Source organism: Callospermophilus lateralis, chromosome 12 (genome assembly GCF_048772815.1).
Source record: "Callospermophilus lateralis isolate mCalLat2 chromosome 12, mCalLat2.hap1, whole genome shotgun sequence".
NCBI lineage: Eukaryota > Metazoa > Chordata > Mammalia > Rodentia > Sciuridae > Callospermophilus > Callospermophilus lateralis.
The window spans coordinates 93,455,664-93,483,592 of NC_135316.1; positions in this window are offsets into that span (position 1 = coordinate 93,455,664).

Below are 27,929 nucleotides of genomic sequence, written 5' to 3' on the forward strand. Positions count from 1 at the left end.
ATGGATTGTGAGAGTTGTAACATAACAATGGATTAATCTATTGGTGTGAATTAACTGGGCAGTAATTCTAGGCAGGTGAGAAGTGGTCTGAAGAACCTTGGTCACTAAGGGTGTATCTTTGGGGTTTATATGTTGTCCCTTTTTAGCAATGCTCTCTCTTCTTCCTATTGCCATGTCCTGAGCTGCTTTCCTCCACCATACCCTTCCACTATGATATTCTGACCCACCTCAGGCCCAAAGCAATGGAATTGGCCATCAATAGACTGACACCTCTGAAATCCTGAACCAAAATTAACTTTTCCTCCTCTACGTTGTTCTTGTCAGGTTTTTTGGTCATAAAGATGGAAACTTCATCAAAACAATTATGGAATCTCTGAAATGCCTCTAGACATATGCCTCATCTGCCTATTAGCACATTCTCTCAGTGATAATATGGTCGAACAATTTTTCTCTTTGTTTTTAGCTCTAGCTTCCCGAGACAACATGGCAGATATGTCTGATGCCCACTGGGCCATTTAAATGATTCTTACCGTTGCTGATACTATTTCTCCTGAAGAGATTTTTCTGTGCAATGTCATCACACTGTGTTATACTAGAAATAGAATTATTTCTATATAACATACTAGAAATAGAATTACATACTAGAAATAGAATTACTAATTTCTCATTGAGGAATTAAGAAATTAAGTATGTGGCTACGGAGGGTAAGATTTAGTTTACAATTTTTAGGTTAACTGTTCACACTTAACTAATTTGTTAAGCATAGTTTATTTCTGATTAACTAATTAATCGATTTAAATATCATAATTTCTGTATCTTAACCTGTGAGTTGCATGGTCACAATCTAAATTTTCATATCACTGTTTTCACTCAATATAGCAGACCTATGAGTCGTTCATAATCAGATATGTAATTGGTCAGACCAATTAATCAGCAATCATCTGCTAAGATATTTAGAAAACATTGACTCAGTCAAGGAGAAATAGAGTCAATGGCCCTGTATTATAGTTATACTCTATCATCAGAAAGAAGCAGATGCATTATTACATTTCCTTTAAATTGGTGAGAAGTCAGTATTCAAACCATTAAATAAGGTGTTAACACTCTAATTCAAAATTCTTCAGCTTAAGGGCATTGAATTGAATCTCCTAAAAGTGTAAAAGATTTTTTTCCAGGTAATTTTCTATTCCATTACCATATGTGATGCACAAGAGTGTAGCTACACATCAAGTCAGCTTTTGGGCTGATAGGTTTCTACTCAGTATTTATAGAGCATATTTTTCTATGTTGTAAGGCACAGCGCATCATGCAGATCTTCTTAAAATTTATTATTATGACTTCCCCACAAGAGTCATATCTTTCTTAACTATGAGAAAACCAGAGCACAATTTGACCTTTTGACCCAGAGAATCAATAGAGGCAAGCTTCTTAACCAAGAAGTGCAATATGCCATGTATTTCCCCCATAAAGCCTCACCGTACCGCCATGATTGCATCATTCTTCTAGAATAATGAGTCTCCTACAAACTTACATTTTCCGGGTAACTGGCATTAATATGATGCCTGACGAGAAGAAATAGCAGATTTGTAGCAACCTAAATAAGTTTGTATTGGTTTAAAAACAGCCATACAATTTGCATGTGACACTTAACTACAGACATCATTCAAACATGCGGACAATGGTTAAATGTTCAGGCTCCCACCTGCAGTTTCACACCCAGGTTTAACATTCTGGCTTGGCCAAATGTTAGGTGTTTGAACATAGGCAATTTACTTATTTATTATACCTCAGTTTCCTCATCTGTAAAAATTGGAGCTGTCTTAAATATGAACACTCATATGGTTGTGAGGTTACTAAATAGGATAATTCACATGAAGAGTTTAACAGAATTCCTAGCACAAAATAAATGAGAAGATTAACATTGAATATTATTATTATATCTGCAGGCTAATGTACAGTCTGACTAGCTAGCACATGTTCATTATAAGTGTACCAGAACATGTAGGCAAACATTATTTTAGGAACCAGGAAAGGGAAAAGTAGAAATAAATAAACTTCTAAATGCTGAAAGTCATGCAAGATCTGTTCTTGTTTTATTGGCTTGGGAATAGATGTTACAAAAAAAATGTAATATTCAAGAGCCCACATCAACTATAAAGGAAGAGAAAATACTCATTCCATCTTTATAAATAGACAGATAATTCCAGGGAATGAAACCATGCAATAAACACTAAAGTAAGCTTTAGAAGCAAACATGCAAATCTTCATTTTCAAGTTAACATTTTTCAAAAGTGCATCATTTTATTTTCATCCTTTGAAATAGAATGTACCAAGTAAATATAAAATGTGCCTCATTTCTGCCTCTCTAGATGCCATGACATTTGCTTGCTGAGCCACTTCTTGAGTTAAAGAAATAAAACATGTACATGGCTTTGCAGAGCTCCAAATCACATTGTCTCTTTAAATTAACACCCATCTCTCCAGCAGAGGGAGCAAAGAAATTTTTGTATTTTCACTTCTACAAAAATGAACTTCTCTGACTTACAATGTGCTTTGGAACATTTTGAATAAGAAGCTGTATTAAAGAATAAATTGATACTAAAAATGCATTCAAGCAAACTCAATAGTGTATATTAAGTGTTCATAAAGCACTCATAGATGTAGCTTCCATAGTTTTCATATTTCTAAACGTACTTTGTGAGAATTTACATATAAATATCAGCCAAGGCAAAATTCTTTAAATTGTCTGAAGTGTTAAAATATACACAGTGTATTTTTAAGAATTAATTTCTAGAATTTGTGTGTGGGGTGGTCTTTCTGGTTTTGTTTTTATCTGATTTTTAGAAAACTAATACTAGAACATGCCAACCAAAGGGTGGGAAAAGATGGTTACATTATGGGGTGTGCTGTGCTTGTGAATTAATTGGTGGTGTGATTTCTAATTCACTTTAGAACAAATCATGGTTTGACTGTTCAGGCATCCAAATCATTTCTCTTACATGTAGCCCCAATCATTTCAATCATTTTTTAATATGCTTAAACTTTGCAGTTAATATGATTAAAAAAAAAACTCCAGAGTTTTTAATCTTCCCTTATCTCGATTTGCTTTCAGTATTAGAAATAATGAATTAATAGTCTTAAGAATTAATGACTATTTGTTCTGAGAGATCCCACTAAGGCCTGAAAGTTTATTATAGACTTTTTGCATTCATTTCTATTCTCAAAGGAGAGCCTCTTTAATGTGCATTTAGTGCATTTAGCATTTATAAATTCTTAATATGTATCCTAGAATTAGGACTTATTTGCCAAAATTCTAAAGTCAAATATTATACACACCTACACACACACACACACACATACACACATGGAGTCATGTGTCGCTTAATAACTCAGAAATATCCTGAGAAATGCATCATTGGGTGATTTTTTTCATAACATGAACACCATAGGGAGTATTTACAGAAACTAAAGTGGCTGAGATATCACTTGCTCATATCTTATGGGACCACCTTCATATATGCAGTCCATTGTTGATAGAAATGTCTTTCAGTGCACAATTATGTTTATATAATATTAATTATTATATAATAACAATTTTGTAAGTATAATTTTCAAATATGTCTTTGATTCTAGTATTTTTAACGGTATTTGAAAACATTAAGAAAGTTTCCTACTGTTGCTGAGATATGTTTAACCAAAGCAACTCGAAGATGCAAACGGTCTTGAATGCTGAAGTGCTTTTTACTTCTATTTTTTTTTTTTATTTTTGCATTACAATTCTTTTTTTTTAATCTTAAAATTTTATTTTTATTTTTCAAAATTTCTTATTGTTCTCTATTGCATGGAATGCAGTTAGCTAACGCATTACAATTCTTAATGCACCTTTATACCACAATTTGTGGAGAAGAGGAAGAACACATAATTAGTTCAATACTCCAGTCTGAGACCATCCTTCAACATGACAGAAGTATTTAATATAATAGAAAATTGTCTTAAGTTCTACTGGGCCCTCGTTCCTTATTTTTTTTATTTTTTATTTTTCAGAGATGACTTATATTAACTTTTCCCATTATCTGGGCAATTCTTTCCCAATTCCAAATATATATAGAGAACTCTGGTGATGATGTCAATATTATGTCCCTTGCCTCATGACTGCTGTCTTCTTTATGCTGAAGACAATACACAAAGCAAACAAAGGGTTCTTTTCTCCACATCATGCTTCCATAACAAGCCAGAAATGAGATGAGCCCTGAACCCTCTATCTTTTCACCACTAATGTCAAAATTGTCAAACACTTTGTTTCCACCTCACAAATTTCCAGAATGTTCCATTATATTATTTTTTTTTTTTTCTATTCCATTCTATTATTTTTCTATTAAATTATCTTAGGGCTATGGTCTCTCAATTCAGGCAACTAAAATGGCCTACAGCTGGACTCATTCCAGTCAACTCTGCATACTACAGTCAAATGTAGTTCATTAAAATGCAAATCTTATCATTTGTATCCTGTTTCAATCATTCAATGATTTCTAACTGCCTTGAGTACAAATCTAAACTTTTTCACGTGGCTTATAGGAACCTTATTAATTTGGACCTGCCTAATTTTCCAGTTTGTTTTTCTGCCCCTGTTGTATTCTCTAAGCAAAAGGATCATTTATTTCAAACTTTAATCTTCTTTTCAATTTTATTAACACTTAACCCAAGTCAGGGTTCCTCAATCTTGGCATTGATGATATTTCTGGTGAATATTCTTTCATCTTGGAGAGATTTCCTGGGCATTGTAGGATATTACCAGCATCCCTGGAGTCTTCCTGTTGTAAACCAAAAGTGACTCCAGATTTTGCCAAACATCCCCTGGAAGGGAGAGACAACATCATCTCCTGTTGAACCCACCCAATTCCTCCAATTCCTGGTTCTATATACCAAAAATGACAAGAATTTTAAATGTTTAGACAGAGTCTTTCCCTCCCCTTTTCTCCCTCCCATCAGCAATCCAGCAGTAAATCACTGACAGTATACATCAGCGGCAAGATTATGATACACCCAGGTTGCTTCTTAGACTTCATGAAACTTTAGACTTTTCCCCTAAGATAATTCACCACCACTATGTATATATTCTAACCAAGAAGATAAAACCCAGAATAGGTGACTGGTTTCCCTTCTTTTAGGGCATAACCGTGACCATATACACTTTTCATGAGCTGCAAAGAATTCTTGGAAATATAAACTTTAGATTTTATTATAAAAATATAACATTAATAAAAATAAATAAATGAACAAATTAACAACATGGGGAAAATGCAAATCAGGAACTACTAGCATTTTTTTTCCACAACCTGTCCCTTTGACCACCAAATTATCTGTTATTTACCTTTCTTTACATATTGAAAATATATTTACAACTTACTGACAGGAAAACAAAAACAAGATCCCAGACAGCTACTGTAGGCAAATCAAAGCCTTGGCTCCCTGGAACACGCCCTCTCCATATTTTTCATATGCTGTTTCTCTTGACCAAGTAATTGAAACAAGAGGAGAGTTACCTGGTCCCATCACCATTTACACACACATGCTTATGAATTCCACACCAGACAATGTTGTCTGGATAGACTCTAGTTTGTAGGAATAATCAATTCAGAAAGACTTCTGTCCTGTCCTGACAGGGCTTACTTCTTGGCTGGGTAAATCCAGCTGGCAGGCCCTGCTGGAAGTAAAAACTAGACCCTTAATTTTATTTCCAGAAGCTACTTCTTTGTCCTTATTCTCTGACATTACATCATAATGGCAAAGAGAAAGAAAAGTGTTATTCTTAGGGGCTACACTTTTGCAGCCTTTTACCTGCTATGGTGGTTTAGGTTTCTGAGTTGCAATTATTATTGGATTTTCTAGGTCAGGTATGCGGTTTTTTAGTTGATAGTAAATTTCTTGTGTTGGCATCTATTAGTAATATTTCTTGAAGCTTCCAGCATGGAAATTTTTACTTATTAGTCACTTTACTGTTCCAATCCCTTTCTCTCAGTTTAATTGTGGTTTCCTTCAGCATCTGAAGGGATCAATTCAGGAGGAGGACACCCTATAGAAGCTACTTCCTCAGAGTCACCCTTTCTAACTGTTTCAACTGAGGCTAAGAGGCAGTTGTTAATAGTTATTTTTTTCTTCATCTCTGCAAAGTGCTAATTACTAGACCTCTCACTCAACATAGAAGATGAAATTATTGTAGTTTTGTTTTGTTTTGTTTTGTTTTTGTCTCCACCAGTGTTTTAGTCCATTTTCCACTGGTATAATGAAATACTGAAGGTTGGGTAATTTGAAGAGGAAAAAAAAAAGGTTTATTTGCCTCATGGTTGTGGACAATCTAGGGCAATGCACTAGCAGCCACCTGTACCTGGTGAGGATTTCATGGAAGATGACATCACAGTGGCAGGAACCTGTACAGGAGGGAGAGAGTGCATAGGGAGACTGCCAAAAAGAAGAGAGAGGCCAATGTTCACTTCCCACTAGGTTCGGCTGCTTGATGGTTCACCACCTCTCAACATCACTACACTGAGGTCCCAGCTCCCAATGGATAAGTTCTCATGGGGACAAGTTCAAACCATATTTGAACCATAGCAACCAGCATCTAACATTGAGGATGAATCTTACCAAGTGTTCAGTAAATGGTTTTCATGCACTTTAATTATACAAGATTTGTGTAAAGGACCACATGGGTTGCAGGCTTGGTGTAAGATGTTCAAAGAAGAAATCACTATGGCTGCAATTGCTAAGAAAACAATCCTATAGGGAAGGTAGGATTAATGCAGACCTTTCCATGTTCAGAATTTTCTTTTAAACTCCAGTTGCATTATTTAATCTTCAGATTAATCAATTGTCAGTGTTTACAAATGACAAAACAGAACTTCAATAAGAAGTAGAGGCTGGATTCAAATCCACATCTTCCATCTGTCAATATCTTTGTTCTTCCCATTCTCTATAACTGTCTCTTATCACTTACACAGGCCAAGAAAAATAAAGGAATATATTCTCAACACAGGGAGAAAGCCATGGGCATATAGTGCAGAGAAAGAAAGAAGAATGTTTGGAAGAGAATTATGCATTTAGGTAAGCTTGCATAGAGAGAATGGGGGGGGGCGTTATATAGAAAAAGATAATAATGAGATGTTAAACTGAAAGGACCTTCACATCAAAAGATATTTTGAGTAGTTTGATAACTAATGAGGCTTCATTGTGTTGAATTCCAATACAGAGCAAGTCTTCATTTTACAGAAAGAAATTTTAATGTGTACTTTGTCCCTTTTATGAGAGAGTTATTGTTTGAATTTCTAGAATAATAGTTTGCTATTATTTTTTACTACATTGGATGAAAAAGTTGAAATTCCCTTCTTTTACAAATATAATTCATAGTGTTTTGTTTATTTTTTATTCATTTATTGTTTCTGCCACAAGTAACAATGAAGTAAATAATATTTTGATTTTCCTTGAGAATTGTTTAGGAAAATTTATTTTATTCAATCTTAAAGGATGGAATTGTGGCTTGTGTTTTCTTTGAATGTCTTTAACATAGGAAACACAAATAAGTTGATTGTTTGGGTACCCATTTTAACAAGCTGGCTGCATTGTTAGTGATTCATTATAATTGAGGAGTTTCAAAAGAAAAAAAGGGGGGTATTTGAGGGTCACCTAATTAGATAAATGGATCTTGGTAATTAGGCTTTTTTGGAAAGATAATGTATTTGTCAAATGAATTTAGGCAAGTTTATTTAATAAATATCCTCTGGAGATCTTGGTTCCTCTTGTATTTAATTGTGATGGGTTTCTATACATATCCTAAGGATATTAGGGAATTTCCTGTTCTGTTAATGGGCTGCTCCAAATTCTCTCTTAGTTTCAGAAATGACAGAGATCTCATCCCAGCTTTAATGACTATTTAAAGAATACTGACTGAAGTAGGTGATTAGCAACAGGAAATAGGGTTTATGTAATTGAAATTTATCTTGGGCCAAAAAAGACAGCAAAAGGAGACAAAAAAAGGTTGTAAGGCTTAACAGTTTTTTACTGGCTCTTGGCTATTGAAGACTAAAGAGTTATCTCTGCTCTTAAATCAGTGCTACTCTGACTTCAATTGAATCTCCATTTTAACTTACAGCTTTTGGTACTTGTTCATATAGAAAGATAATCACTAATCTTGTATCCCAAGTAGACTAGTGAAAGATAATTTTATCATGCATCCCAAATTTAACCAGTAAAATTATGAACCAATATATAAAACTTACATATAACCTAAATATAAACCTACATATAAGCCAATTTATAAAATATATCAAAAGGATGTATTGGTATTTTTCATGAGTCAAGCAATCAAATGATAGCACATGTTCACATACAACACTTCTCCAAGGAACACCAATTATTTAAAAATATATACAACAAATGTGTTTTATTTTTATATGCACAGTTATAAGTCAAATTGCAGAGCTAAATTTTGGCCAATAGGAGGACGATGAAATTTTTTATGATCTAAAAATGGAAAATAAAACACAATAAAGTAGCAAGGTTTATTATGTGGATAACAGCATGAGAATAATTTCAGACTTGATTCAAATCAAATCCAACTCAGAAAAAAACAATGCATGTAAAACCAATTGATGCACTTTATAGCCTTCACAAACTTGAATTAAATGTCTTAAATCTTGTTCAGGTTCAAGCAGGCACATATAAATAGACAAAACAATATATGAAGTAATATATGAGGAGTATCATTACTTTTATTTCTCAAATTCAATCAGACAGATCCTTTGATGATCGTTCTGGCAAAGATGAAAAGTAGGACACAACTTCTCTAGCAATTGATGTAATAAAAATAGCAATTCAAGAATTTTTCTCATGTGATGTCACTGAGATCCTTTGAAGGAAAAGTGAAGGCTAAAGGAACTAGCTGGGATTCTCCCAGCAAAATGCAGAAATGGAGATGGCAGATGTCAGGCAGACAGGCAGGCAAGCAGCCAGCAGTAATGGGGGAAGGAGAGCTGGAGCCTGTGTCAGGCCTGAGTCCTCCACTCTAGTTTATAGGTCATGACTTTGGATAAATTATTAAATTTCTCACAGCCTCAACTTCTTAATCTTCACCAAATTAAAGGGACACGCAAAGAACATAAGTTAACATGGCCTCCTTAGCTAAGCCTGCCCTGTATGCCACAAAGTAGCACCAAGAAAACAAAAATCTTGTTAGTGAAGCTAAACTATTTATTCAACTCAAGATTCTTAGCAGTATCTCAAAAAGGGAAACAAGAAAGAGATATTTATAGGGTCCTGGGACCCTTGCTGAGTGACATCAAGGCACAGAGGTGCTAAGAACGGGTAGTTTATTTGGATTGTTCAAACCTATCAGTGAGAGGATCTTGAAGGGAGTCCTGTGGGGCAAACTGTTAGTTTTGATAAGTTAGCTGTGCAGCTCTTTTGCCGTCTTATCTTCCAGGAGGGAATATTTCAGGAGTATGCAAGTAAATTATTATTGCTTGGTCCCAGTACTATTTAGTATAGAGACAGAGAATTATGTTGGTTTCAATTATTAGGTCTCACTTGCTGTTTCCCCCTCAGGAATAAAGATAGTATCTTTAAAAGAAAATTGCCATCCTCATGCATTAAATACTAACTCCATAGAAAATTAACTTAAGAGTATATAACAATGTGTCTTCCTTTGAAAGAAAGGCTTCCTGTAATTCTCTAATATACTCTTGAAATTGTGGAAGAGTTCTACATTTTTTGTTTCCTATTTTATTATGTTTTATCTTAATATATTCCTTCTAATGTCCTTTTCCTTATTTTTTTTAAATTTCTTGTGCTAAATGATTAATTTCATAGGCATGGATTCCTTTTTGTTTATTATTGTAAATATTTTCAACAATAGATTTTTTCCTGTGGGTACTGATTTAGCTGTATATAAGTCATCATATACAGCATCTTTATTAATTGTATTTTTCAGATTGTATACATTTAGATTTCTTATGACTCAAAATTTGTTTAAAAGAGTTGCTCAATTATCCCATGGCATGGTTGCATTAAAAAACAAAAAAACTCTTGTTGACCATATTTTACTATTTTACATTTATTATTGTTATTTTTAGTATAAAGCATATTGTGATCAGATGATGGGGAGGTGGATTTAAAATTGTTAAATCTTGGTGAATTTAGCAATGTTTTCTTTGGAACCTAATATATGGGCAATTTGTATTAAGGTTTCAAGAATACCAGTATTATTTCCATTGCCTACATTCTTGTTATTCGTAATTTTACTTATATCTTTTCAGACTTATTTATCTGTGATGGAAAGATAGCATCAACTAAAGACTCCTAACAACACTGTTTCTGGCTCTTCTACCTTAAAGTTCTATAAGGTGTAGTTACGTAAGTGTTGCTGCTATTCTTCACACACCTACCACATGTTCATTTTGGATCTTACCCTTCATTATAATGAAAGGGACTTTCTTTTTTGTTGTTTATATTGTGTCCTATTCTTTGTAATCCTTTTCATTTCTTCTTTTGTTGTTTCTCTGTGTTCAGCCTCTGGAAAAGTCTCTCCCACTCTCTGATGACATGTCTAGGTAAACTATACCCACACGTGCCTTAAGGACAGATTGTCAATAGTGCTCCAGGGAGATGGTGAGCCCTAAGTCAGACCAGGGAGCAAGACCAAGATCCCATTGATCAATGGGAAATAGTTTCTCTCTACCTGTTGCTAAACTGGTGATAATAAACCTAGAAATTCTGTGGACTTCTTTGCCACCACTTGGAGACGACCTGCTGGAGAATGAAACCAACGTAGGTTAAATTGAATTGAGATGTAGAGTTCCTGACAATTTCTATGATCAAGTTAGAGCATCAGTTATCTGTACCTTTCTATAATCCAGTAATTAGCCCTCTCTCCTGAGGGAGATTTAAACTAATTTGAGTTGAATTTCTAATAGTGCACCCTTACCCACAAAAATCCCTTTTGTCATAAGTAAAAAATGTTCTGCTATCCACCTTTGTTCCCTCAATATTTTAGGTCAGAGTTAATTCAAAAAGATTAAAACTATGAGAATCATATGTCTATGTATAAAGAGCTCTTGTGAAGGATGTTTAACTCCTTAATGAAAGGACAAGAGGAGGGGATCATAAAGCTGCTTAAAAGGGTAATATCATACACTCTTATTATATTCAGTAAAAGAACAAACACAGAGATTTTATTTTAATGTTTTAAACAAAATTATGTTTAGTATCTTTCAGTTAATGTAAAACAATGAAATTGTATGTCTTTTTTAATCAGACTTTTCTTTCTTTGTTGATATATAGATTAATTGTTCCATCAATGGTTTTTATGTTTGTTTATTTGGTATCAGTGATTGAACCTAAAGATGCTTAACCACTGAGCCACATTCCCAATCTTTTTATTTTTTTAATTTGAGACAGGGTCTCCCTAAGTAACTTAGAGCTTCACTAAGTTTCTGAGGCTGGCTTCAAATCTACAATCCTCCTGCGTCTCTCCTGAACAGCTACAGTCCCAGGCCTGTGCCACTACTCCTGACTCCATCTGTTATTGAAAGCTGGCTATTGATGTCTCCACAACAAGTGTTGACTTGTGGCCTGGTTTCTCATCCATTTACCTGAGTTAAAACTATCTGCCACACTCCTATAATCCACATGGTTATGTTGGTGAGGTTTATAGTGACTGTGTTTGTGCAATATTACTGGATTCCCTTCACTAGCTATGGATTGGGAGAGATTATGAGTCAGTTTCTGATCCTACATTGGTCCAATCATTTAGTCTCTTTTCTATGGAAGTTTGGAATTGAACAAGGAAATAATCAACATTATATTGCAATGGAACAAATAGTAATTTATATAAAGACTGAGAAACTGATGAAGATTGGCTTTAATCAGGCTTATATAAATAAAGAAAAAAGAGCATGTGCATAGAAAATATTTTCCTGATTACTTTTAGCACTCTATTTTATAACCTGGGTTGCTCTTGTGGCTTCACCATACATCTAGCTCTGGGATACACGAATCACCTCTGTAGTATCATAATATATGTTCCATTTTTACTTATACTAGTATCAAATGGTTTCTACTAATTTCAATCAAAATAGACCATAATTATTCAGGGGAAATATTCCTTAAAGTCATTAATAGTCAAGTAGACAAAATAAAATTTGGGCCAAACTGAATATATCACTTAGAAATGGCATTCAAAAAAAGAAGTTCAGGGTTTTAAGAAACCAAAGAATTTCCATTAGTAAAATACTTTCATCAAGACATTTAAATCTAAATAATTAGCCCAAGAAGATCAAGGATAAATAAAAACACATTATTTATATTAGCAAAGAATGCCAAAAAAACTTAGAAATCATCTGCATGCTCAGTACTGTGGAATTCATCAAATATTATGTATTGCTTGAAAACTTGACAGTCTTTGGATTTAAAGAATTTTCAGTGGTTAAAGTGTTATGCAGTTCTACCTACCTAAATATGAAAGAAATTCAGTAAATTGTTAAAAGAACAAATAACAATCATTTTACAGTTTCTTCCCTTTTTAAAATAAGGCTTTGTTTTTATGTGTGTATATGAAAAATGCTAGATGGATATATAACGATGCAATAATTATGATTTTCTGGTTGGTGGACTGAAGGTAATTTTATTAACAAAATTGGTATAGTTTGCATTATTTATAGTAAGCATATATTATATGACAGACAAAGAGAAACTATTTCATTTTGAGAAAAAAAAAAGAAAGGCATGTATGTGACTGGAGAAAATAATTTTATTCTGAGAGAAGAGTCACAGAAACTCAAGCATTGGGAGATCAACATGAAATAGATCTACTAAGGATTAGGTTATTTTTTTAGTATTTCCAGAAAAGTCAGACAGTCTGGTAAGAGATTTAAATAGAAGTTGAAGTTTGACAAATAGATTATTTTATTGAAGATTCTGAAGAAATGTTTTAGACTCTCTTCCTGAGGAGGAAGCTGGAAATGGCTTCTTGCAGTGTGGTCTTGGGCAATTTAACTTGCTCTAAGTTAATTTAATAATCCATCTTTTACCCTGTGTCAAACTTTCATTGGCCCCCATATGCCTCTGTCCTTTCCTTGACCCTGCTCTGTGCTGTCAAGTTTCTATTAGGAAGTTAAGCAGGAGCCTCCCGGGTCCTCCAGCCTCTTGTTCAACTCATCAGAGCCCTGGGAGGAAGGATGAGGAAGGTGGAGGGAGAGAACAGGGTGTTCATTCCGAGGCCAGCCCATTCTGTTTGCTGGGGAAGGACTCCACTTCTCTTCAGAGGCCTGCTCCTACTCCTTACTCCCTCAACCTACAGAATGAGAGTGCACACCACCACTAGTGCCTGCAGATCACCAAGAGTCGACTTTGCCCTCACGTTTACGAAATTTCACAGATTAGCCAAAGTGGTGTGCCATCTGTTTCCTGCAGGGCCCTAAATAATAAAAAAAATTTACTTCTACACAGATTAGGTGGATCTATACCCTGGTTTTCTCTAAGAAACTCTTTTATTAAATACTATTCCATCAGCTCTACAGTTGATCGTGGGATGCAGTTGCAAATGGCCTACAGCAGATCTGGTCAGTATTCTGTCTGTAACTCACACATCTCTCTACTCATTTCTTTTTCTTTTTTAATGCTTGTATTAGTGTTTTATAGTAATTCATAATAGTTGGGTTCATTTTGACACAATCATACATGCACGGACTTCAATTTCCTTCCCTTTTCCCTCCCTCTTCTCTCCCCAAAGTCCCTTTCCTCCATTCTAATGACCTCCCATCAATTTTCATAAGCCCATCTCCCAACTTTCCTTTCCTTTTTCCTATCTAGATCCCACATAGCAGAAAAAACAAATCTGAGATTGGTTTATTTAACTTAACATAATATTTCAAATTCTATCCATTTTCCCTCAAATGACTAATTTAACTTTTCTTTATGACAGAATAAAACTTCATTTCATATATATACCACATTTTCTTTATTCATTCATCCACTGATGGACATCTAGGCTGGCTTCATAGTTTAGCTATTTTGAATTTTGCTGCTATAAACATGGATATGCACCTATCACTATATTGTGAAGAGTTCCATCCCTTTATATCTCATGGAATAATTTGAGGAACATTGGTATTAGTGCATTTTTAAATGTCTGGTAGAATTAAGATGAGAATCCATCTGCAGTGCTTTTCTTTGGTGGAAGGCTTTTTAATACTACTTCTACCTTTTTCTGGTTATTGGTCTGTATAAGTTTTCTATGTCTTCCTGATTCAATTTTAGCAGGTCATATATGGAGTTTTCCTCTGAATTTCTGTAATGTCTGTGGTGATTTCTCATTTTTCATCTCTACTTTTGCTAATTTGGATTTTTCTTTTTCTTTTGGTTACATTGGTTAAGGCCATATCAATCTTGTTTATCTTTTTAAAGAACCAACTCTTCATTTCATTCATTCTTTTTATTTATTTTAATTCTCAATGTCATTGATTGCATCTCTGATCTTAATCAATTCCTTTCTTCTACTGATTTGGGGCTTTGTTTTCCTTGTTTTTCAATGACTTTGAGATGCATCATTAGGTTGCTTATTTGTGATTTTTCTCATTTTCTTATGTAGGCACTTTTTATCTATAAACTTTCCCTTTAGAACTCCCTTCAAAGTGTCCCAGAAATTCTGATATGATGCATTACTATTTTTGCTTGATTCTAAGAAATTTTTTTAAATTTCTCTCCTGATTTCTTCCTTCATCCAGTCATCACTCAAGAGTGCATTGTTCAGTCTCCATGTTTATATTACATAACATGGAATATTATGTAATTCGGTAGGATTTTTCAGTGCTGATTTCTAATTTCATTCTATTATGATCTGAGAAGATGTGAGAAATTATATCTTTTTTTTGTATTTGCTAAGATCTGACTTATGGCCTAAACTATGATCTAGTTTAGAGAAGTTTCGATGAGTCACTGAAAAAAAAGTATATTCAGCTGTTTTGGGATGAAATATTCTAGAGATGTCCGTTAAGACCATTTGACTTACAATATTTTTCAGATGCAAAGACTCATTACAGAGTTTATGTATGGATGATCTATTGATAAGAAATATGTGTTGAAATCACCCAGTATTATTGTACTAGTCTCTATCAGAGGTTTTAATTTGAGTAGTGTTTCTTTAGTGTAATTTGGTGCATCCATGTTTGGGACATAAATAAATATTTACAATCTTTTTATCTTTTGTTGAATTTTTTTCCTTTACCAGGATGAAGTGATTTTATTTTCTGATTAATTTTGGCTTGAAGTCTGCTTTGTCAGATATGAGAGTAAGCTACTCCTCCTTGTTTGGAGGCTCCATTTACATAGTATGTCCTTTCACTATTAGCCTATGGCTGTTTTTGCCTGTATGGTGAGTCTCTTGCAAACAACACATATGTGGGTCTTGTTTTTTAAATCTATTCTGCCAGTCTATGTCTTTTATTTGAAGAGTTGAGACCATTTACATTCAATGTTATTAAGGAGAGGTGTTTATTCCTGCCACTTTAAATAATTTCTAATGTTTAATTTGATCCTGGTATCAATTGTTAGATACTCTTCAATGATATTTGTTCATTTTCAAGCTCGGGGATTCATTTTTTGTTTCTTCTGTGTAAAGCATTTCTAAGTATTTTCTGTAGTTCCACCTTAGTAGTCATGAATTATTTTTCTCTGCTTATCTTGGAAGGGTTTTATTTCTTATCCAATTTTTAAAAGATAGCATAACTGGGTATAGCCATCTTGGTTGACAGTTATTCTCTTTCAGGACTTTGAACATACTATTTAAAGCCCTCCTGGCTTTGTTTGTATTAATAAATGGAAATTCTGATTGGTTTAGCTCCAAATATGATTTGATGTGTTTCCTTTGAATCCCAAGCCACAAAGCAACTGGAAATACAGCCTTCCTCTTATCTGATATCCTGAGTCCTGCAAATTTTTTTCATATATTTGTTGGCCATGTATATTTCTTCTTTTGAGAAATGTCTATTTAGTTATTTTACCAATTCAAAAATCAGGTTATTTGTTTTCTTGTTGTTGAGATTTTTAAGTTCTTTACATATTCTGAATATTAATCCCCTGTCAGAGGAGATGCTGGCAAAAATCTTCTGCCATTCTACAGGCTCTCACTTCATGTTCTTAATCATTTCTTTACTTGCATAAACTTTTTAATTTAATGTCATTCTACTTATTGATCCTTGATTTTATTTCTTTGGCTTTGGAGGTCTTGGTAAGGAAGTTTGTGCTTACATCAATATGTTTTCTTCTACCAGTTGCAAAATTCCTGGTCTAATTCCTAGGTCTTTCATCCTTTCTGATTTTACTTTGGTGCAGAGTGAGAGATAATAATCTAGTTTAATTCTTCTATGTATAAATATCCAGTTTTCCTAGTGATATTTGTTTAAAAGGCTATATTTTCTCCAACATATTTTTTTGGTATTCAGCTAAGTTTTTCTTGGATATATTTTCTAATAAATCACTTTTATCCAAGTCCTCATCTTAGAATCTGGTTCAGAGCAACCCAAATGACCATAAGCATGTAGATTTGGCTCTGTTTCTTCTATTCTATTCTATTGGTCTTCATATTTATTTTTATGACAATACCATGCTGGTTTTGTTACAATGCTGTATAGTTTTACTATCATACAAAAGTAGTATAATTAGAGGTTAGGTATTGTGATACCTACAGTATCACTCTTCTTCCTCAAGATTACTTTGGCTATTCTGGACCCTTTTGTTTTTTTCCAAATGAATTTTTTCTAGTTCTGTGAAGAATGTCATTATTATTTTGATGATAACTGCATTGAATCTGTATAATGCTTTAGTAACATGGCCATTTTGACAATACTAATTCTGCCTATCGATGAACATGCTTTTTTTTTGGGGGGGGGGGTTCTCTGAACCAGCACCTACTCTCTTTATTGGATGTTTACCTCCATCTGCCAGAATCCCTTTATTTATAAACAGGAAAAGACAAAAGTGCCTGACACATTACATACTCCCATCCTGACCAAACATCCTAACAGTAGTTAATCAATGACTAATGGGATCAATGTATAGGTAATTTTTCTCCCTTATATTTTATGCAGACAAATCTAAGGTGTGACACAACCTGTCTCCAAACATTCCCTGCTGGATTGAGTCACAGATGTCCTCAATGGGATTTAACTTTACAGCAATCTCCCTTGAATTTTTCCCTGTCATCTCCTCTCTTTTTCTTCCCCGTTTCATGTTCCCATTCAGCAAAGTTTTTCCTGGATATATTTTCTAACAAATCACTTTTAACCAAGTCCTCATCTCAGAATCTGGTTCAGAGCAACCCAGTCTAAGAAAGGAACCACACATCAGGTATTAGAAAATAATTTTTTAAAAATATAAAATGATATAAAAATAAAAAGTATTTTATAACTATTATAAGCAAGTATACATCTAAAAGAAATCCATATCAGATAAATATTTTATGATCAATTGTTTGATAAAATTTATTTTTAGCCTTGTCAGAATTTTCTAAAAATCAATGCTCTACAAAGAATTCATTCACTTTCTTTGACATCTTTCCAGTTCTGAGATATGAACACCTAGGCTCAGATGAGATTGCATTGTTCATTACATGTAAGTATGGCACTACAAAGTGCAAGGAGCTAACATCCTTCTGGTTTTCCACAGAACTGCAAAAGCAGTAGGTACTCAACAAGGTAGTTACAATTGGAGAAATCTCCTGGTAACCCCTTGGCCAACTCTAGGGTGGGGGGAATTCAGACCCTGTTCATCCCTCACCTCTCCGAAGGAGAACAGGCATCTCTGTAAAATCAGAATAGTGACTGGATAAGAGACCAAAAAGACCTAGCTCATCTTCTTCCTATTTCAACTTTCACCAAGGTCCAAGAGTTTATGTGATTTATACAAACCATTCAGCTGATTAGTGGAAGAACCATACCCCACACCCAGGTACCCCAAGTTTTACTTAAGTGAGTTTGCACAATTGAAGTTATTTATTCCACTTTTTAAATTACTTAAATATTCTAAACATTCTAAAACAGATGCAAATGTATTCTTTCATCATCTTTTTTGCAGATAATTGTTGCCATTATTTCAGAAAGCTAAATGATGACCTTGTTAATTTAATTACCAAAGTTGAATGAAGTAAATTATTTGTAAAGTCATTAGAATATTTAGTTTATCCATTATAAGCTTGATACTAAAATGAGAAGTTGGATATATGGATCTTCCTTCTGTTCCTCCAGCCCTCAAGAATGAAGCCTGTGTCACCAACAAACCAAACATTTTTGGAGAATGTACCATAACAATATGTCTTAGGGCTGGGTTGTGGCTCAGTGGTAGAGCACTTGCCTCTCATGTGTGAGGTTCTGGCTTCAAACCTCAGCACCACATAAAATAAATGAATAAAATAAAGCTAAAAAAAATTTTATAACAAAACATCGGACGTGTATTAAAGTCAACAAAAACAACAAAACATTGAAACAATTAATGTCTTCCATAGACTCTCCTTTTTGTTTACAGAGTAGAATAGATGATTGTCCCCACTTGGATTTCTGAACAATTTCTCAATTTAGAATATATTAACCAAAAAATAATTTTTGGTTAATATATTCTTTATTAAGAATATATTAAATATTTTTGTCTACACCGACAGAACACAAAAAATGTTTTTCAAAATGTTATACTATGCTGTGATAAACCTACACATTCTATTTTTTCTAATATCCATCTCTCTACCTACAGAGAAAACTAATATTATTTGTCAGAAGAGATATTCATATAAGGAATAATTAATTTGGGGAAAAACATAAATATGAATAAAGTAATACCACTTAGAGAGACATTGTCTCATAATTAAAGCCATTCTGAAAAAGAGAAAATAGTTTACACACTTTTTGTTTTAGTTATATGCAAATACAAAACTATCTTTGAAATGAAACTCTTCCTTTCTAGCATTAACCTTATCAGCAGACTTGAGCCAACTGTGAGAGTTCCATCCCAAACCAACACTCACCAGCTGGATAGCCTAAAGCAGGTTATATATACCCTCTGAGCCTCATTTTTCTTATATGTAGAATTGAAATATTAACAACAATAATCATGTCATAGCATTACTGTGAGGATTTAAATGAATCAATGTACATAAATATATAGAAGAATACTTAGCACAGAGTTTCACTATATGTTTTTACTATTTTATTATTCCCAGTGCACAGTAGGTACTCAGTTAATGTCTATTGAATTAAATTCCCCTCCAAACTAAAACAATACATAGTAGCCCCAATCCGATCATATAACTTAAAATAGTCTCATATTTAATGAATATGTAATTTCGAAGACAGTAGGAAATTCAGAAACTCCGTTCAGAAGCCAGTGGTTACAAAGAGGAATTATTTATGAGTGTTACCTGAAGGGCTCTGAGAAGTCCATATCCCTCCTACCATATCTGTTCCAGTGCCTGAAGCCCACTCAATACTACCTTGGCTAACCCTTTGAAGGTCTTTTTATGGGTAATCATTAAGAAGCAAAATGCGTTGATGTTGCATATTGAAATATAGTCAGCCACTTTGAACAAAGTGAGGAGTTAACATACTACCGATACTTCAGCTTCACAGGTTTATTTATTTATTTATTTTAGGTAAGCCAACTAGTTGTAGAAACAGTCTGTGGTACTATATCAAAGAACAAACATGCCAACAGGAAAGTGCTAGAAGGGCTTTATGATAAGGTGAGAGGAATGAATTGCCTATATTTTTTTTCCAGAGGCTAGGACACCTCTGTCATATCATAATGCCATCAATACTATTTTAAAACAAGAATTTTCAACCTCAGGATGTATGGGGTAGTGTATCTAGCTTTTGAAATCACTGACAAAAAGATCTGATAATGTTCTGTGTTATGACACTTCCATTATCCCACAAAATAAAGGCTTTCTTCCTTAGGGGAAAAAAAAGTGGTCCCATGCTTCAAAGAAAAACCTTGTCTCCACCTAACACTGAAGGTTTCATTTATACCATGTACAGAGTACAAATTGCAGTGCACGAGTGAGTCCGGATCTGTCAGTGATACAATTAGAGAGGCTGACACGAGGTTACCAGGGCAGAGACTGCTGCTATGTCACCTTGACCTGCTACATTCAAAGGTGAAAGAAGAACGCAGAAACCGCTGGTGTGCTGTAAGAAGCAAATGGCGCTGGGTTTTGTACATACCTACTGAACTAATTTCAGAAAGTTCCAGTGCTATAGTATTACTTTGAGTTCCGGGGTCTGGGTTAACTTGCTCAGGGTGTATATTATGACAGGGAATGAAGTTCAGAAGATATGTAGTAACTCAGATCTGATATTTATCTTGGTTACTGTTATGTAAATTTGAGGCAGAGGATCTCTAAGCAGCATTGCTTTCCTTCCCTCCAAAGATCAGATAACACAGACATAGGAGTCAGAGTGATGGAGGCTAATGTGCCAGCAATTCTACTGGTAAAATTAGCTTGAAGGACACAGGGCACATGTGCTGAGATGGCTTCCTGACACTGGTGTGACCATAATTTCTACTCCACAGCCCCAAGATGGGGTGCAATAGAAAGTTAACTCCACTACTCTCCAAGAGCACAGATCAGAATGGGTTTTCTCAACAGATGAGCAGTCTTCCCCCTCCAAAAAAGAAAAGAGTGAGCCAACACTGCTGTTTTTTTTCTTCTTCTCTGATGAATCAGGGAGCCCACTCCTCTTCATTTGCAGAGAGTCCAGGATGTCACTCTAACGTGATTTTCAGCTGAGATTTGGATGTATTCTTTCAGAGACTTTGGAATATGAATGGGGAAGTGCCTGCAATTTAGTTGGTATTCACCAGAGTTGACACAAATCCTCCAAAGCACACTCCAGTCCCAGACAATGAAGAATTATCCTGCCTAAAATTTATGGGTGCCTGCATTGAAAAGCCCTGCTAGCTACCTTTCCACAGGGGAGCAAAGAATGAGTCACCGTAGCAGTATTATAGGTGGGCATGTGTATGGTACAGGGTTTTCTGCACCTCTGAACTACTAAATCTATGGGAATGACTCTTTCTTTTTTAAAATGAAGGTATAATTTACACTAAAAACTAGCGTACTCTTTTTCTGTGAACCATTATAAAACTTGGCTGCCACCGAGATATAGAATAATTCTATCACCTACAAATTCAGCCATGACTTTTGAAGTCAACCTCTCTGATGCCAAGCCCCTTTGATCAAGCCCTTTGATCTATTTCAGGTCCTCATAATTGTGACCTTTCCAGAATATCATAAATGCAGACATACTTTTATACCTGACTTCTTTCACCTAGCAGAGTACATTTGAGATTCATGCATATTGTTGTAATTATTATTAAGTCGGTTCCTTTTTACTGCTGAGCAGTATCTCATTTGGGGAAATATGCCAAAATTGGCTTATCTATTCCCCAGTTAAGGGGCCTGTCCCATAAACTTTTAACTCTTAGAGATTCGGATTATAGGTAGGATAAAGAGCATTAAAATACTCAAATACAAATCTTCTCACATGCTCTAACTCCTAGCTCCTTTAGAAACCATTCTGATTCAGGTGAACATACTGAATCTAGCTTTCCATACATGATACTCTAACATCATTTCCTACTTTGTAATTATCAATTTATTCCATTAGACTTTGAACTATTGAGGTTAGATATGGTGTCTCAGTTAGCATATTTTATCCAAGGCAAAAGTATGAGGCCTGGCATATATAAGGTACTAATTAATATTGAACAAAACACTCTTGTTTGTGAATATTGTTTGTTGCATTATTAAATTAAAGATATGTACAATTTTTTCCTAGATTAAATTTTGTAGAATAATTAAATAAGAATCAAGTATCAAAATAAGAAGTTAACCACTCAACTTTATTCATCGCAGTCAAACTTTTCTAAAGTACTCAGTGAAAGAGAAAGATAGATACTGTTAATACAATCCCATTCATGAGCTAGAATATGATTTTTGGCTTTGTCAATAGGTGGTAGAGAATGATAAATATTTAATAAGATGAAATAAGATGAAACTATAACTGGAATAAATATTTCACAATATGATTATTTTTAACCTGGAGGAAATCACAATAAAGTTCTAACCTTGGGCTTCAAGCCAGAGTATCTAAAACTTAGTAGCCCTTGAAAAAATTAGGGTCAAAAAGTCAAAGTGAATAATCTATTTTGCTTTTTGAAATTACTTTTTAAAAGATCTCACAAGATGAATATTGAGAATAAGGGGAAATAATTGCTTATTACAAACATGAGAGGAAGATGTTTATCACTTAGAATTTTTCACTAATACTTATATAGATGTGCACCAATATCCTTCAAAATTAGTGCATTTTTCACAATAGGGCAATTGAGGATGGAAAATGCCTAAATCATTGCAGCCATTGATCCCACAGCATAAATATATCAAATACCTGAGTTCAGAAGATCCCATACAAACCAAAATGCTCTCCTTTCGAATGTCATTTTGTATACTTAAAAGAGTTTTATGAAAAGAAAGATGAAAATCTCCAAAGGTATGCTGTGATATATATAGTCAGTTCTCCCTTCTTTGCTACCTCCATAGAGGTACTCCAGGGGTTTAGACCTCCATGAAACTTGGGATGAGGACTGACTTGCTTTCATAAAATGGAAGACACATTGTTGGAAAAGTAGTCACAGATTAATTTTAGGAAATAGTCACAAGAAGGTGCAGAATCTAAGAAATGCCCCTTAAAACATCCAGGATCTTGTATTAGTACATTTTCTACTGCTATAACAAAATTCCTGAAGCTAGATGCTCATTTAATTTTTTTAAAAAAGGATTTATGTAGCTCACAATTTTGATCTAAGTTAATGAGGTCTCATCTGTTCAGGCCATTTGTGAGGGCCCTTTGGCTGGATCACAACATGGAAAATAAATGAAAGAAAATTTTACGCAAAAAGGCACCAAGTGCACAGGGTGGTCTCAGTTTATAACAACCTACAATTTGAGAACTAACTCTCTCCTAGACCAGCATTAATCCCTTCCAAGGATAGCACCCCCAATGATCCCTTCAATGACGTAATTACCTTTCACTACGCCCACTTCTTAGAGATATTCCATCACCTCCCAAATTCACCACACTTAGGACCTAACTTCCAGCACATGAAACTTTGGGGTCCAAACCATATCCAAATCATAGCAATTATATTATCCTTTAGTACATTATTTTAGACACCCAGGAATACATGTGTCCCAGTTTGAAGAATATTCGTGATAAGAATTATTTCTAAAATATTGCTAGGATTTCTTCTTCACTTAAATATCACATTCAACTGCAAGTTAAAACATTTTGATGATACTACCTGCAGTGAGTAAAACAGGATAAACTTGGAAACTTAGGATTTTGCCTATCTTATTCACTAGGCTTTTTATCTACCCCTGCTTTCTCTGGTACTTCTTTGTAGGATTCCACACCACACCAGCCCCAGTGTGTCAGGTGTTTTTGACTATTCGAAGAGCCTAGGTGGCAGTTCTATTGACATAGATGACAGTGATGTGATTCACCCTATCTACAAGAGATATACTACTATGAGGGATAAACCTCTAATGGCAAAAACGTACATCCCCAATATTATTTTTTTTTCAAGATTCTTTTTTTATTATTGGTTGTTCAAAACATTACAAAGCTCTTGACATACCATATTTCATAAATTTGATTCAAGTGGGTTATGAACTCCCATTTTTACCCTGTGTACAGATTGCAGAATCACATCGGTTACACATCCACATTTTTACATAGTGCCATACTAGTGTCTGTTGTATTCTACCGCCTTTCCTATCCTCTACTATCCCCCTTCCCCTCCCCTCCCCTCCAATTTTCCCTCTCTACCCCATCTACTGTAATTCATTTCTCTCCCTTGTTTTTTTTCCCTTTCCCCTCACTTCCTCTTATATGTAATTTTGTATAACAATGAGGGTCTCCTTCCATTTCCATGCAATTTCCCTTCTCTCTCCCTTTCCCTCCCACCTCTTGTCCCTGTTTAATGTTAATCTTTTTCTCATGCTCTTCCTCCCTGCTCTGTTCTTAGTTGCTCTCCTTATATCAAAGATGACATTTGGCATTTGTATTTTAGGGATTGGCTAGCTGCACTTAGCATAATCTGTTCTAATGCCACCCATTTCCCTGCAAATGCCATGATTTGGTCATTTTTTATTACTGAGTAATACTCCATTGTGTATAAATGCCACATTTTTTTATCCATTCATCTATTGAAAGGCATCTAAGTTGGTTCCACAGTCTAGCTATTGTGAATTGTGCTGCTATGAACATCAATGTAGCTGTATCCCTGTAGTATGCTCTTTTAAGGTCTTCAGGGAATAGTTCAAGAAGGGCAATAGCTGGGTCAAATGGTGGTTCCATTCCCAGCTTTCCCAGGAATCTCCATACCGCTTTCCAAATTGGCCACACCAATTTGCAGTCCCACCAGCAATGTACAAGTGTACCCTTTTCCCCACTTCCTTGCCAGCACTTGTTGTTGTTTGACTTCCTAATGGCTGCCAATCTTACTGGAGTGAGATGGTATCTTAGGGTGGTTTTGATTTGCATTTCTCTGACTGCTAGAGATGGTGAGCATTTTTTCATGTACTTGTTGATTGATTAAATGTCCTCCTCTGAGAAGTGTCTGTTCAGGTCCTTGGCCCATTTGTTGATTGGTTTATTTATTTTCTTATTGTTTAATTTTTTGAGTTCTTTGTATACTCTGGATATTAGAGCTCTATCTGAAGTGTGAGGAATAAAAATTTGTTCCCAGGATGTAGGCTCCCTATTTAACTCTCTTATTGTTTCTCTTGCTGAGAAAAACTTTCTAGTTTGAGTAAGTCCCATTTATTGATTCTTGTTTTTAACTCTTGTGCTATGGGTGTCCTATTAAGGAATTTGGAGCCCAACCCCACAATATGTAGATTGGAGCCAACTTTTTCTTCTATCAGATGCAGAGTCTCTGTTTTGATATCAAGCTCCTTGATCCATTTTGAGTTAACTTTTGTGCATGGCGAGAGAAAGGGATTCAGATTCATTTTGTTGCACATGGATTTTCCGTTTTCCCAGCACCGTTTGTTGAAGATGCTATATTTTCTCCATTGAATGCTTTTAGCACCTTTGTCAAATATAAGATAGTTGTAATTTTGTGGATTGGTCTCTGTGTCCTCTATTCTGTACCATTGGTCCACCTGCCTGTTTTGGTACCAGTACCATGCTGTTTTTGTTACTATTGCTCTGTAGTATAGTTTGAAGTCTGTTATTGCTATACTGCCTATTTCACTCTACCTGCTTAGAATTGCTTTTGCTATTCTGGGTCTTTTATTTTTCCATATGAATTTCATGATTGCTTTATCTATTTCTACAAGAAATGCCATTGTAATTTTGATTGGCATTGCATTAAACCTATAGAGAACTTTTGGTAATGTCGCCATTTTGATGATGTTAGTTCCGCCTATCCATGAACAGGGTATATTTTTCCATCTTCTAAGATCTTCTATTTCTCTCTTTAGGGTTCTGTAGTTTTCATTGTATAACTCTTTCACCTCTTTTGTTAGGTTAATTCCCAAGTATTTTATTTATTTATTTATTTATTTTTTGAGGATATTGTGAATGGGGTGGTTTTCCTCATTTCCATTTCGGAAGATTTGTTGCTGATATACAGGAATACCTTTGATTTATGTGTGTTGATTTTATATCCTGCCACTTTGCTGAATTCATTTATTAGCTCTAGTAGTTTCTTTGTAGACCCTTTTGAGTCTGCTAGGTATAAGATCATGTCATCCGCAAATAGTGATAATTTAAGATCTTCTTTTCCTATCTTTATGCCTTTAATTTCTTTCGTCTAATTGCTCTGGCCAGTATTTCGAGAACTATATTGAATAGAAGTGGTGAGAGAGGGCATCCCTGTCTTGTTCCAGATTTTAGAGGGAATGCCTTCAATTTTTCTCCATTTAGAATGATGCTACCCTGAGGCTTAGCATAGATAGCTTTAACAATGTTGAGGTAAGTTCCTGTTATCCCTAGTTTTTCTAGTGTTTTGAAAATAAAGGGATGCTGTACTATGTCGAATGCTTTTTCTGCGTCTATCGAAATGATCATATGTTTCTTATCTTTAAGTCTATTGATGTGGTGAATAACATTTATTGATTTCCGTATATTGAACCAGCCTTGCATTCCAGGGATGAATCTTACTTGATCATGGTGCACAATTTTTTTGATATGTTTTTGTATCCGGTTTGCAAGAAGTTTATTGAGGATTTTTGCATCTAGGTTCATTAGAGATATTGGTCTGTAGTTTTCTTTCTTTGAAGTGTCTTTGTCTGGTTTCGGGATCAGGATGATGTTGGCCTCATAGAATGAATTTGGAAGAGCTCCCTCTTTTTCTATTTCCTGAAATAACTTGAAAAGTATTGGTATTAATTCTTCTTTAAAGGTTTTGTAAAACTCTGCTGTATACCCTTCAGTCCTGGGCTTTTCTTGTTTGGTAGTCTTTTAATGGCTTCTTGTATTTCCTCCATTGTTATTGATCTGTTTAAATTGTGTGTATCTTCCTGATTCAATCTGGGCAAATCATATGACTTAAGAAATTTATCAATGTCTTCACTATCTTCTATTTTATTGGAATATAGGGTTTCAAAATAATTTCTAATTATCTTCTGTATTTCTGTAGTGTCTGTTGTGATATTGCCTTATTCATCCCGTATGTTAGTAATTTGATTTCTCTCTCTTCTTCTCTTCATTAGCAAGGCTAAGGGTATGTCGATCTTATTTATTTTTTCAAAGAACCAACTTTTAGTTTTGTCAATTTTTTCAATAGTTTCTTTTGTTTCAATTTCATTGATTTCTGCTCTGATTTTAATTATTTCTTGCCTTCTGCTACATTTGCTGTTGTTTTGCTCTTCCTTTTCTAGGGTTTTGAGATGAAGTGTGAGCTCATTTATTTGTTGGTTTTTTCTTTTTTTCAGGAATGAACTCCAGGCAATGAATTTCCCTCTTAAAACTGCTTTCGTTGTGTCCCATAGATCCCAATATGTTGTGTCTGTATTTTCATTTATCTCTAAGAATTTTTTTATTTCCTCCTTTATGTCTTTTGTAACCCATTGATCATTCAGTAACATATTGTTCATTTTCCAGGTGATGCAGGATTTTTCCTTCCTTCTTTTATTATTGATTTCCTGTTTCATTCCATTATGATCAGATAAGATGCATGGTATTATCTCCACACCTTTATATTTACTAAGGGTTGCCCTATGGCATAATATATGGTCTATCTTTGAGAAGGATCCATGTGCTGCTGAGAAAAATGTATATCCACTTGATGATGGTTGATATATTCTATATATGTTGGCTAAGTCTAGGTTATTGATTGTGTTATTGAGTTCTATAGTTTCTATATTCAACATTTGTTTGGAGGATCAGTCCAATGGTGAGAGAAGAGTGTTGAAGTCACCCAAAATTATTGTGTTGTGGTCTATTTTGATTCTTGGACTTGAGGAGAGTTTGTTTTATGAACATTGCAGCACCATTATTTGGTGCATACATATTGATAATTGTTATGTCTTGTTGGTGAATGGTTCCTTTTAACAGTATATAGTGTCCTTCTTTATCCCTTTTGATTAACTTAGGTTTGAAGTTTATTTTATTCGATATGAGTATGGCCATTCCTGCTTGCTTCCGAGGATCATGTGAGTGGTATGATTTTTCTCAACCTTTCACCTTCAGCCTGTGTATGTCTTTTCCTATCATATGAATCTCCTGAAGCCAGCATATTATTGGATCTGTTTTTTTTAATCCAAGTTACTAGCCTATGTCGCTTACTTGGTGAGTTTAAGCCATTAACGTTTAGGCTTACTATTG